The sequence below is a fragment of the Octodon degus genome, unplaced genomic scaffold, assembly GCF_000260255.1.
Source record: "Octodon degus isolate 3935 unplaced genomic scaffold, OctDeg1.0 scaffold00248, whole genome shotgun sequence".
Taxonomy (NCBI): Eukaryota; Metazoa; Chordata; class Mammalia; order Rodentia; family Octodontidae; genus Octodon; species Octodon degus.
Genome location: NW_004524824.1, coordinates 899,453 through 913,167, shown reverse-complemented (window position 1 = coordinate 913,167; position 13,715 = coordinate 899,453). Strand labels below are relative to the sequence as shown.

The 13,715-nt window shown below is 37.3% G+C and overlaps 1 long non-coding RNA gene across 1 annotated transcript in view; it reads right to left on the bottom strand.

Annotated features, from left to right (window-relative positions):
- Positions 1 to 10,354: 10,354 nt before the first annotated feature.
- The window catches only part of LOC111813964, a 20,721-nt gene continuing 17,360 nt past the window's right edge, over positions 10,355 to 13,715 (bottom strand). The window contains exon 3 of the long non-coding RNA XR_002819072.1: positions 10,355 to 10,422. This is a non-coding gene — a long non-coding RNA (uncharacterized LOC111813964). The remainder of the gene's footprint in view (positions 10,423 to 13,715) is intronic.

Below are 13,715 nucleotides of genomic sequence, written 5' to 3'. Positions count from 1 at the left end.
TTGACTATCCAGAGTGTTTAAAAGTAGCTAAATTTCTGAGATGATATTCACAATTGGTTTTTAATATGAAAAATATTTTAAGACTCTGCACTTCAATAATTTTGTATTAGTCCAGCTGAACCTCTGAGCACTATTTACAGATAGTAATAATAATTTTAATAATAATAATAGCAAGTAGAATTTCACAGAATTTAGTCAAGTAAGATCACTGACTAACTAGCCAGCCATTTGTTTGTTTATTTATTTAGTACAGGGTCTCGCTATGCGACTGAAACTCACAGTGATCCTCCTGTCCCAGCCTTGCCAGTGCTGGGTAACAGGCCTACACCATCATGGTTGCTTTCAGGCCTGGCTCAGCAGCCCAGGATTCTGAAGCCAGCAGAGCATTCGATACCAAGGATCAAACTTGGGTCCTTGCTCTTGCCAGGCAGGCGCTTAGACTGCCGAGCTATCTCCCCAGCCCTAGCCTATCATTTTTGTAAGGCTTATAGTTCAATAGTAGTAAGAGAGCCATGTATATTTCAAGTTTTTTTTTTCTGAAACCAATTATAAACAATGATTCTCAGCATGAGATTTCAAAATGAGTGATGGATTTGAATATCTACTTTCAGGATGAGAAGGACCACAGAACTAACTGCTTCTCATTATGTACCATTAAAATTCAAACTTGAAATGGACAAGAATAAATGCTGTTTCTCAATGTCAAGCTGAAGATAAGCTCAGAACTAATCTAAATTGGGAATTGTACTCATATCTTTTTCCCACCAGCCTCTAGAAATCCTTCTCTATTTCTGTTACACTACTTCTTTTTAAATTCCACACGTGTAACTGACACTACTTACGTTTATGTGCACTTCCCAGGGTATCCTCCAGTGTCATCTTTGTTGCCCTGAATAATGGAATTTTCTTTTTAAGGTTGTGCTATTTTATCACAGTTCTGAGATCTATTCTTCCACTGACAGACACGGAGGCCTCTTCCATTTACTTGACTGTTCTGAGCAATGCTGAAATGAACACAGGGATGCACACATCTTTTCAACATATCTATATCAATTATTTGAATGTATACACTGAAATGGGATTTTGCATTCAATTAATTTTCAATTTTATGAACTCACACTGGGGAAAAAATAGTCTCTCATCGGTGATCTTTCAAATATTGTAAATCTATATGCAAAGAAATGAAATTGAACTCATCTCACTCATAAAACAATGAACTAAATACAAGAATTTTAAATATAGCCCAAAATATAAGGTTACTAGAAGAAAACATAGAAGAAAAGCTCTACTACACTGATCTGAACAATTATTTCATGGGTAACTTTCCAAACACATAAGTGTGCATTCTTTTCTGAACCTCTTCATAAACTGAGCCTTGGGACCAGAGAGATAGATCAGGGGTCTAAAGCACCTGCTTAGGCAAGCTTAGGCAGGCGCAGGGGACCAAGGTTCAATCCCCAGTACCACATGCTGTGCCAGCCCCACCATCAGGCCAGGCTGAGCCAGTAGATAGATAGATAGATAGATAGATAGATAGATAGATAGATAGATAGATAGATTCCTCTTGGAGGCTTCTGGTATACCTAGCAGACAGTAGATTTGGTATTGAATGAATAGCTCCTTTCTTGGTTAAAGAAGCTAGGAGTGGTTAATATTTACAAATTTTTAAAAAAGTATTTCCAAAGTTATCTATCTTTTTGGGTGTCTTATGTACATAATAAAAATTATTTGCATTTCAATTATTTGTGTAGTTATAAATTACATACATGAGTCAATATTGTACTATTTCAATAATGCTGGGTACAGACGTACTTCAACAGAAGGTTTCTGCTCTACTAACTACTGGATTTTTGTTGCTACAGTTGTCCTTCACCAGGTTGCAACTATGTATATCCCTCAGTACCTAATCAAGCTCCTGACTATAAAAATGATTTTGTTGTAAGTTGAGCACTTGAATCCCCAAAACAACAGACATGTGGACACATCTCTGCAATGAACTCGCTAATTGCTACTCAGAATGCACGAAACCTAGCAGATTCCAGTGAAAACTCGAAAGTCATGGATCACAAGAGGTGAGGCAGTGAAAATGTTAAGGAATCACCTCAGTCGGAAAATCGCATCACATTAACGCCATGCATAATCGCACGTGAGCAATGACTAGTACGGCAAGCCCTTCCAATTTATGGAATCAGAATCGCGCCTGGAGGTCACCTGTCTAATCCTTGTGAATAGCAGCTTTAAAAGGAGAGCTGTCTGGGTAATAAGATGCCCGTTATCTGCCTCTGCCCATCAGTAACCTGCTTTTACCCTTCGACCCACGAATCTGCCATGCTGAAATATCTGTGAGTCTGAACGTTTCTGAAAAATGACAAATTAGTGCCAGTGAATCAGCACATCTGGCAGGAGATGTCATTTCTCCAAGTCCTGCATTCAGAGTCAATGTTCCCAGAAATGGTAATCAGCCGAGTGAAGGACGTGAAGTTTTTTCATTCGATAACTTTGGAGTAAAAAATAGAAAAAGGATGAGAAGGGAGAATTGTGCCTGAGATGTTTAAAATCTCAAGAAACTTTTATGAGCATCCACATTTCTTTAAAAACCCATCAAATTTCAAAATAGCAGCTCCATCTAGAACAGTTTCTAATTATGGTTCTGCTTTGTAATATTAGAATAAAAAATTTTATGATCAAAGAAGTTCCTCATTTCTTCTAAAAAACTATTACCATTTATTTTATAAGATTTACTAGTAACTTAGAACAGTATTGATATCTTTCCTAAATGTCTTAGTATTTTATTTAATTTTTAAGCATTGAATAGGACCTGATTTCACTCTGAGCTCTGCACTGATTATTGTGTAAAATATAATATTAGATTCAGCAAGAAACTTTATCTGGAACGGCACAGAATAGAATTTAAACTACATTCATAATGGAATAAGGTTGTGTCTGATTGGCACTTCAATGAAAATCTCTAAAGCTCCTGTCTCAATCTGTTGTGGTGATGAATTAAATTCTCCAAGTAATTGGCAAATTAGGACATGGCTTCATACTCTATTGGCATAATACAAAATAAGAATTGAATCTTCTAAAAATAAGCTATTCTTTATCTATTTAGTACAGGATCTACAGGGTCTCACCATGCAGATCGGACTCATAGTGATTCTCCTGTTTTCAGCCTCCCAAGTGCTGGGATTACAGGTGTGCACCACAATGTCCAGTCTCTAAAAATTAAGTTCCATGACAATCTTTCCAAGGTTGTGAATATGCTCCCTAAATCTTGTGAGTCCCTGTAGACTAGAGCCAGTCTTTAATTTGTTTTATAAACCAATGTATTAAATTTGAAACCATATCCTGGAATATGTCACTTACTCTTTATTGTTGAATTCATTGGGATCAGAGCCTCCTGCACAGACCCGTTGCACCACGTGGCTATGGAATCTTGGCTGGATCACCATGCGCACATCATAGCCCTGTTCAAAGGCAGAGAAGTCCAGCAAGCAGGCCCCAGGGTGTGCCTTCGGGGTGCATTGTCGCTCCTGGGGTGCTTTTGTTGCTCTTCCACATGTGCTGCCTTGAGTTTTCTGCCTTGTAGCAAGCCAGAACGGGAACATGGGCTAAAATCTCTGAAAGCATAAGCCAAGAGATCAATTTCCTGTTTTAATTGTGAATGTCAAGCGTTCCGTCCCAGCAGTGGATACCACGCATCTCCATCAGGTGTCAAACCAAATGAATTAAGATAAATTATCTTCAAATTTGATTTATTTTTCAACGTATTCACTTTTTTAACTTAGTTATTTATTAAGTTACATATGAAAAGTCTTTGCCCTTATGATTTATAGATGTACTGAGCAAGCTAACAATTAGCAAATAATTTAGGAGGCCTGGATGAAGTGCTGAGCAGGATCTGCCCACCGCAGTTACAGTGGGGACCCTAAAAGAGAAATGAAGGGCTCTCTCCATGTAAGCGCATACGGTGGCTTGTGAAACCTGCCCATTAGATCCTGTGCGTGCCAACAGAAACGGAGGCTGCCAATATCGTTTCACTGCATGGGTGATACTCATTGGGAAGATCCGTTAGGTGTCCACTGTGGATGGCAGAAAAGTAAGAGAGGTCAATGGATTTAAGACTAAATGCTAGCTTTGTGTTTATCAATTTTCTGATGTTGGGCTTACTTTTTATGTGTTAAACAAAATTATTGTAAGGATAAAATAAAAGTTTTAGGGCCAGCCAGATAGCTCAGCGGACTAAAGCACCTGCTTAGGCAGGAGCAGGGACTAGGTTCAATCCCCAGTGTGCCATGCCAGCCCCATCCCCGGGACACACTGAGATGGCAGTGAGACTGGGCGTGGTGGCGCACACCTGTAATCCCAGCGCTTGGGAGGCTGAAAACAGGAGGCTCCTACGAGTCCAATCTAAGTAATGAGACCCTGTAGACCCTGTACTAAATACATAAAATAATAATAATAAATAAGTAAAAATAAAAGGTCTACAAGATTTGCTCCATGACAGGTTTTGGGCACTGTTGTAGACATGCTGTAAAAACTCAGTTCATATTGCTATTACTTAGAAATGTGGCCAATAGGCTCATTTGAAAAATGAATATTGAGGATCTTATCTGCGAAAAAATGGTAAGAATGCAATGAAAGCATTATTTTTCTTTCTTTTCTAGTCTCTTTCAACTTGTCATAATGTATTTTGCTATTTAAGATTATTATAGAAAAAAAAGTAAAAGTTAACATCAGCAGCAGAGGTTACCATCCGTCTTTGCACTCAGGGACTCCAGTTTTGGTGGCAAACACGGGAGCACTTAGCTCATGCACATAATCACAGAGAATGCACCACTTGCCCTCCCAAGTTTGTGCTCATGTGTGCATTCCGTTCTTTCCAGAAGAAAGAAAATGTCGTGCCGAGCTACCTCCGGTAATTTCTCCATACTTGGTATCCACACATTCTCTCAACAAATGAGAAACACCTAACAGGAAAACCCAACTAAGCATTGCCCCACCTTTCCATTTCCTTCTACGACATTGTTTTCAACCCAAGTAAATGGCCAATAGAGAGATGTAACGGGGGAAAGGATGTGATAAAAACCCCTTGCTCAATTCGAGTTTCAGGGTGCTGTTGCCTTTTTTATGCATTCAAAGGAATTTCTAATTCGAAAAAGAAAGAGAGGATTTTGTTAGTGGCCCTACCGTGCTCAGCTGAGATATGGCATGCTTGGTCCTCTCACGCTCACTGAAAGCCACCATCATGGAGTTCTGTGTTCTGTACAAGCATTCTATACACGGGAGCAGCCAGAGCCGCTGCAGACACACACAGGAGTGCGCCTCCTCTGCCCATCCTCAATTTCTTTGTCTCATTGGATTGTACCCATAAAATTCAGGACCAAAAACTTTACTATCAACAATTTCAGATGCCGCAAACATTAAGCCAAATACAAGCGTGCTGTGAATGGCTGGCCCTGTTGCGTGTCACAGAATGAACCCCACAATAAACATAAGGCTGCTAAGGAGAGGCAAAATCTGTGGATATCCCAAGAGTATGACAAAGTATCAGAAAGGACAACATAAAGCTGACCGTAGTCACAGCCTCAGCTATCAGCATTATTTCTGAAGTCTACACACTTCCCTTCCTTTACTGTTCACTCTTCTATTCTTCCATGTACATTATTACTCTTAGCGCTTTACTTTTTTGCCAAAAGGTGAATTTTGCTAATGATCGTACATTTTTTCCTGAATTAACATGGGGCAGACAACTGACGCTTCATGTTTGTATTAGAGTTCCCTGTAGGATGTACAGAGGACCACGGAGTTGCCACGTGAATCTCATCGTCTGAATAAATAAAAGACAAAGGGTTTGCTTTCCGGCAGTCCTGTTCAGGGTTCTATTCCCAGCAAGGTTTTCACATGGGAATTGTATCTACATTCCAATTGTAGATATTTTAGCCTCTTTTTATATTTCGATTTCCGGAATGGTCAAGAAAGTAGTAATATTTACAGTGCTGAATCTGTGATTCATAGCGTAAGTCAGAAAAATGTAGGAGACTGATATATGTGGTCTTTAGAAAAAAACAGCACAGAATACTGCAATGTTTTCTGTATGTTACTATTTTATGATGGAAAAACAAAACATATATATTGCAGTTGAATTTATCTATTCTGTTAAATCTTTGCAGCCAGAAGCTATATGTATTCCTTTAAAATGATGGGATCAAAATCACCAACTGTCAACTGCAAGAGAAGAAAGCTATTTAACAACACATCAAGTGAAGATCATTATTGAATTTACTTTACCATAAGGAATAAGAACTTTCATAGTGCATGAACGTAGTTTTATTTCAGGTAAACATGTCCTAGCATTCCAAAATATCTTGAGAAACTCTGGAATTCAGAAAGTTTCTGAAGAGAAGAACATGCTTTGAAATAATGATTTTTAGCCTAAGGCAAGCCAGTAACAATTAAATAGGGGAAAGCTTCGTGTGGGGAATATCTTGCTTGTATGTATGTGTATGTGGGTTTGTACAGTAACTATAAAAGAATAAATCTAGGTGTAGCTCTGTCTGCTTCGGTGCTTCTAGCTACAACTTTGCCCATTTGAAATAAATTGTGCCTTAAATTTGAAGGCAATTTTCTGTAGTTTGGAGTGTAGTACAGGTTTCATCTTTGGTACTTAGTAGGCCTGAGATCTTTGTAACTTGTGAAGCCCGCATGTCTGCAAACTAGGATGTCTGTGTTTGTGTTTATTACCTTTTTCATGCATGCCTTGAAATGACTAAATTACAGGTATTTTACATGTGTTTTGTGGTACAAGACAGATACAGTCCACAGGTGTAATTTATCTTGAAACACCCTGCTTTACAAAATTACAGAAAAGCACTGCAATTTGCTCAATTTTTTATTTCTAAGACTATGGTAAAATCTTCAAAGCCCAGAAGATGTCTTCCAGATAAGAACTTGGCCATGCAATAAACAATTTTCATCAAAGCTCTGGGTTTGGCAAAATAGAACACAATTGTTGATTTAAAATCTTCATAATGTTTCTTCTTTATTAGCTATTTTGTCTTTTGTATTTTGACCTAATTCAGTCACCAAAGGCATCAACTCTTACATAAGATTAGCTACCTAGACACACACACACACACACACACACACACACACACACACACACACACGAGCGGAGCAGCCTAAATCAGATTATGTACAATCAAGGTAATTGCAGAGAACAAAATTGTTCATCGGTGCCGTGCAGCTGCCTCTCAGATTCCGTGTTTGATCCCAAGTGCCTGCTGAAGTTACAGTATGCAAGCTTTCTTTTCTAGTCCTGTGAAACTTTTCCATCTTCAAAATCATGCTGCAAAGCTCATCTTGACTTTTTTTATTCATATCAACAAAATGATTCAATAAGAAACCCAAAAATCAGCAGAAAACTCCTCAACCTCATGGCACTGAAATGAAGGGCAAAAGGCATCACAGTGCTAAAAGCGATTTCTGTTGGCTTTCAATGAATATTGTCAGTACCTGTGCTGCCTGCTCAGTTTTAAAGGTGTTTGTCATTTTAAGTGTTAGTTTATAATCTCTACATATATGAAAATATCTCAAATTTATATTAAGTTATATTCATTATGAATTTTTGGTATAGAGTTTGATGCTTCATTAAAATAAAAATGTTATTGTCAGATACGAAATGTAACTCATTGTGTTTGGTATATATTAGTCTTCTTGAGCGTTTCAAATTTTATAACTACTTTCTGTTAAGTATGTTTAGTGTTTTAGATAATCTATCAGATTATTCATTGTATTTGGGGAGTTCCACTGCTTAAAGTTGAATTTGACAACTTAATGTATTATTAAAATTTATACCTAATGGAAAACAAAGGCAATTACAGTATTAGTGAGGAAATGTATCAATCTCTCTCCTTTAGAATAGCAAATATTTGAGAGATAGTTTAAAATGTAAAATTAGATTTTTTATTTTACTGAAACAAATGTTCTCCAATGATAAAAGTATCTTTTCTGCATCAATTGTAGAGACTCTTCAGTAAACAATCTGCAAAAAAATGGTAATTTTTCTGAAACCACATTTTCTACATTGATTATATATTAGGGTAAAATAAATATTGCACAAATATTTACTTTATAATATTTACATTTTTTTTAATTCTTGAGATGTAAGGTATGCATTTGCATTTTCAGGAAATTCAAAATCAGTCGTTCATTAGTGTGGCGGATTTCCTGGCTGCACTTGAGGGCCCGCCCGCACCCTTTGCCTGCTCTTGGCCTTGCTAGCAGCCCCTCTTCAGCAGTGATGGTGCTAGCTTTGTGCTTGCACCTCTCCCAGCCACCGTCTTGGCTTGTCTGTGGGTACTCAGTTGCTTTCCGTATGGTCATCACACTAGCAGCAGCAGTAGTTCAAATGGAAAACCTACAGACATTTACCTTCTCACTAACGCTGCAACAGTTTGCTTAAAGAGTTGGAACTCAAAGGATGCTCGTGCAAACCAGACAACTACTTCAAAAATCTAGACATAGAGAAAAACAGCATTTCAAAGAAGCAATAAAAACTCTTCTAATGACTAGCTTTTATTCTTTTTATTTGTTTATTTTTTGTGGTACCAGGGATTGAACTCAGGACCTTGTGCTTGCCAGGCAAGCACTTATTCTATTGAGCTGTCTCCCCAGCCCAGACTAGCTTTTATTCTGTGAGTATTACGTATGTCCTACTTTCTGTGTGTTATTTGAATCTTCATATATCTATATGGATAGCAGGGTTGATAATCCAACCCTGGTTCACCTAATTTCATAGATCACCCAATGCCACAGCTGTATGTGCTTGAAACACTTTATCTACATAAAATGTAACACGTAAACATTATAAAAATAGTTGAGAGCAGTTAAATATTTTTCAGAGAAATCTATTAAATATAGATTGAACAATGAAAAGATGTTACATATGAAAGTTAAATATTAGGAGGAAGGAAACGTTGAATAATTCCTTTTAATAATTTAACAAGGCATTAAAAGAGATGAAAACACTGAAAAAAAATAATACCTGATCAGTTTGTTTGAATATATGAAATTATACAGGAAGTAAAGAAACCCATAAATGAGAATGTTTACTGAGTCTACAGTCATGGAGCAGCTGGGATTTGGAAAAGAAAAGAAGTTAGACTGCATAAACAAAATGTGATTTTATTCTGCTTATTTTTAATGTTGAAATTCATCTTCCAATGCCCCTTCACTAGCAAAACTGTAAGCATAGTGGCACAAGCGTAAGGCCTTTGAAATAGAGTTTTAATTACTCCTTCATGGCATTTTTTAAAAGTATTTGTCATATCTTTTTATTTATTTATTACATTTTAAAGAGCACACAAATCAGAAGTGATACAGATTTTCACTTAAAAAGTAATGTGAGTTTCACAGTACTAGTTGTGATACACAGTGTTGTCTTCCAACCACTTATTCATTTTTTTGTGCAGCAGACCTACATTTATTGAAGGTAGAAAGAAGTGCACTCTCCAGGGTGAGAGCTGACCCCAACCATTTATTCATATTATCAGATATATGCGTGTAAAATTAGAAGGAAAAAAGAAGAAATGTATAACTTAAGAAGAGAAAAATTATAAACAATTTTTAAAAAGAGACAAAACAACTTAAAACATTAACTGCTTCCTTCCATAGACCAACAGAAATGCACAGTACAGTTATTGAAATCATCCTACTTATATAAATAAATAAATCTCTTTCCTCGAGTTCCTTTCCTTTCCTTCTCAATTCAATAACTCTAAAAAAATTCAGTAACTCTTTCCTTTTGAATAAGTGCATTCATTTCTATCTGAGGTACGGGATCTCAGGATAAATCTTGAGGGGATTTCACTGACCTTATCTGACCCAAAAGCTACAACTCTTGTTGCATAGGTCCTGCTTTACCTTGATCTTAACTATCCAGCAGAAAAGTATAAAAACGAAGTATAAGAAGTAAAGCCATGCTGTTATGATGAGCTGTAGGGGACTCAGGTCAACAATTTCTGACATTGCCATTGAAGTGGAAGACCCAATACTAATATGGGCTACTGGACTCTTTTAGAATATTTTGCTGAGTTAACACACCTATAATATTTAAATGATGGAACTTAACAAAAAAAAGGATATACAGATGAATGTCTATTTTGTATCTATGTATTCAAAGTGATTAGGATAGATATATAGTTACATTCTCTTAATGAATAGAGGGATTTGTTCTAATGGTGTTTGTAGATAGGATATCAAGTCTGCATCTTGTACAGCAATTAACCACTAGGAAGAATGTATGCAATGTGTTAATTATTGAAACTGTCCTACCAATTTGGTTTGAAGAAAAAAAAATAACTTTTAATACTTTCTGATATTTTCCCTTGAAGGTAATCATATTTCTAGAAATGAATGATCCTTCATGGCATTGGGCTACCCAACTACCCTGGCATTGGACTACCCAACTTCCCTGGCACTGGGCTACCCAACTTCCCTGGCGCTGGGCTTTCTAACTTCCCTGAAATTCATCTATAATGTTGGCCAGTTATGTGACTGGAGAGTAAATGACAGTTGTAACCAACCTGTTCTGAAGGTTAAATAAATGGCATTGTATTAAGTTGTTTCAATGAAGTGCCTTGTGTGTGTTTCACTAAAATATATTCAAACATTATTTTTGCTATCTTATTCATGCACAGAAAAGCTGAAGTTCAAGGATTTAAGTGCTTCAGAATGTCACACAGAACTGAGGAACTTTGATACATGACTCTACATTTTCAACCGTTACACTACCCTCCAATAAATACTGAGATAACTGTTTGACACATGGTGCATACAGAAAAGAACAAGTGTTGCCGAGGATGTCGAGGAATTGGAACGGTTACTCACTGCTGGTAGGAATGTAACTTGGTGCAGCCATTATGTAAAACTATTGGTTGCTCTTTGAAAATTAAAACTAGAGTGCAATGCAATTTTATTTCTGAGTAACACCCAAAAATATTAAAGGCAGGGGCTCTAAGAGGTATTTGTTTATCCATATTTGTAGAATCGTGACTACCAATAGTCAAAATGCTGATGTATGCATGTGTCTATCAGTGGATGAATGGATAAAAAAAGATGGTGTAAGTACGCAGTGGGATCTGTTCATCCTTAAACAGGAACTTCTGGTACATAATACAACATAGAGCAACCAAAAAGGTATTGCACTAAGTTCAATAAGCCAAATAATAAAGACAGGGGCCAGAGACAGCTCAGCAGATTAAGTGCCTGCTTAGGCAAGCACAGAGACTGGGCTTCAATCCCTGGCACCACATTCTGTGCCAACCCTGCCCCCCAGGGCAGGCTGAGCTGTCCAGAGTCTGGACAAGGTGGCAAACACCTGTAATTTCAGCAATGAAAGCAAGAGGATGGGGACAGGGAGATGGCTCAGTGGAATAAGTGCTTCCCTGGCAACTGCAAGGGCCTGAGTTGAATCCCTGGTTCCACCAAAAACAAAAGAAAGCAGGAGGATCACTGCATGTCTGCACTATGTAGCAAGAACCTGTAACAACTGAGTGAATTAATAATAACAATAGTAATGACAAGAGCTGTGTGATTCTGCTTCTATGCAATGCTGCTAGTGATCAGGCATACAGTGAGAAAGTTGGATGGCGGCTGCTGGGGTGAGAAAGAAGAGAAATGAGAGTCCTTCAGTAAGAACAGAGTTTTAATTTTGCAACTGAGATATTATTTTATAAATCAATAATAATACATGATAATAAAATAATTATGAAGTAAATAATGTAAATGTATTTAATGTCATTAAGGAATGCAATTAAAAAATGGTAAAACTTGCATCCCGTCCTGGTGGCTCACACCTGCAGTCCCCAGACTCTGAAAAGCTGAAAAAGGAAGATTTCAAGTTTAACTTTAGCTTGGGCAACTTAGGAATTTAGTGAGACTCTGTATCAAAATGAAAAAAGGAAAAATATTTCAAAGAGCTGAGGGGAGCTCACTGAGAAGATTCTGTTTTTTCCTTAGCACCGTGGACAAAAAGGGTAAAATTATGTCATATATATATTTACCACAATTAAGAAAGAAGCTTCAACCAAATATTTTTTTAAATGTATAACTTGTGCATTTGTGTATGTGTTTATGTTCTTTAGGGGTATCGAGGAAGATAGTTGCTATTCTTTTTCCTAAAAAGAAAAAATTCATTGAAAATATTAACTAAAACTAATTAACCACAACTTTTGAATAACTTGAACTTTCTACTTTCATGGAAGTTGGGCAAGAAAGAAGTCAAAATCACCACGTACTTCAACTTGAGTTCCCATTATGAAAACATCTCCAGTGCAGACCCAGGGCTGACACTTTCAATCACCCAGTCACGACTCTGCACAAGCGATCCATACTGCCTCAAATGAAACACCGAACAGCAAGCAGGTCACAGGGATTTCCTCCAAATACGTGCTACTCTGCATTTTAATTGTCGAGCTATCTTTTCCTTTACAGTTGCAATTCCTCAATCTTGGGTATCACAGTGAATGTGACACAAAAGACAGCGTCTTGATGTAGCATTACTTAACGAAGATGGCTGTCATTTCTTGTCACATGAAAACTCTGCCGAGAACCACACTGCCACTTTTCCGTTGCCATAGATACCACTTTTCCTCTTGTGATCAAAAGTGAAAAATAGCTCAGCGTCGTGATTCGAATGTAACGTCTTGAACCCACTTTGGAAGTGTACACAGAGACTTGGGAGCAAAGCTACGTTCATGGAGGTTTCAGTTACATGAAGTGAAATTCTAGAACGCCAACAGCTGTTCCAGGGGAGAATAATTGTAAAATAGAATATTAATACTGTAAAAGCCTAACTATTGAATCAAAGTGTTGCTTTTATATTTTCAAATGAATTTTCCTATTTATCCTATAATGAAACCTATGAGGACTCATTCAACTTGTAAAATTGAAGCAAAATACAATGTATTTGAATTCTGTAATTCACTGTAGGTGAAGAGAAAACAAACATGATACTGACTGTTATTGTGGTTGTTTTATCTCCTAAAGTGTACTTAATTTTATTTTGAATAGTAGTCCTGGATTATCTGGCTTTAATAGTATGTAAACTGGGGTGACTATTTGAAAATAGTCTGGGGTGTCTATTTGAAAATCTGGAGTGTCTAAATGTCAGCATTGTCCAAATTAACATAAAAGATGACAGAAATAATCGCATGAATGAAAATCATCTATACAGCAGCAAACAACTACCGTGAAGCTCTGAATCACCCTCACGGGCTGTGGTGTAACGTAGCCACGGTGGACTTCGATCAAGTGGTGGGAAATTTTAACTTTCTCCATTCTCTTGAAATATCTTTTAGGTATGGGAAGCAGCAGGAGGCCTGAGAACCCCTGCCTCCATGACTTTGGAATGCGTGGGGATTAAAAGGGCGGTGTGTTCCCACTTTCCTTCTACTCAAATGGAATCCTTCTCATCTAAAATTAAAAAGGTGATCAGTGTAATAGACCACTAATGCAATTATCCATAGGATGATTTTTTTTTCTTCAAAGAAATTCGTTTTTAAGAAGAAAGGCATATGGGAGTGGACTAACTGCTATGTTTACTAATCTCATCAGCCTTATTTTACATTCAACAGCATTTGTAGAATCAAATCAAAAGATGCTTCCTAAATCATTGCCTAAAATTACTGTGAGGCAGTCCAGCATGACAGGAC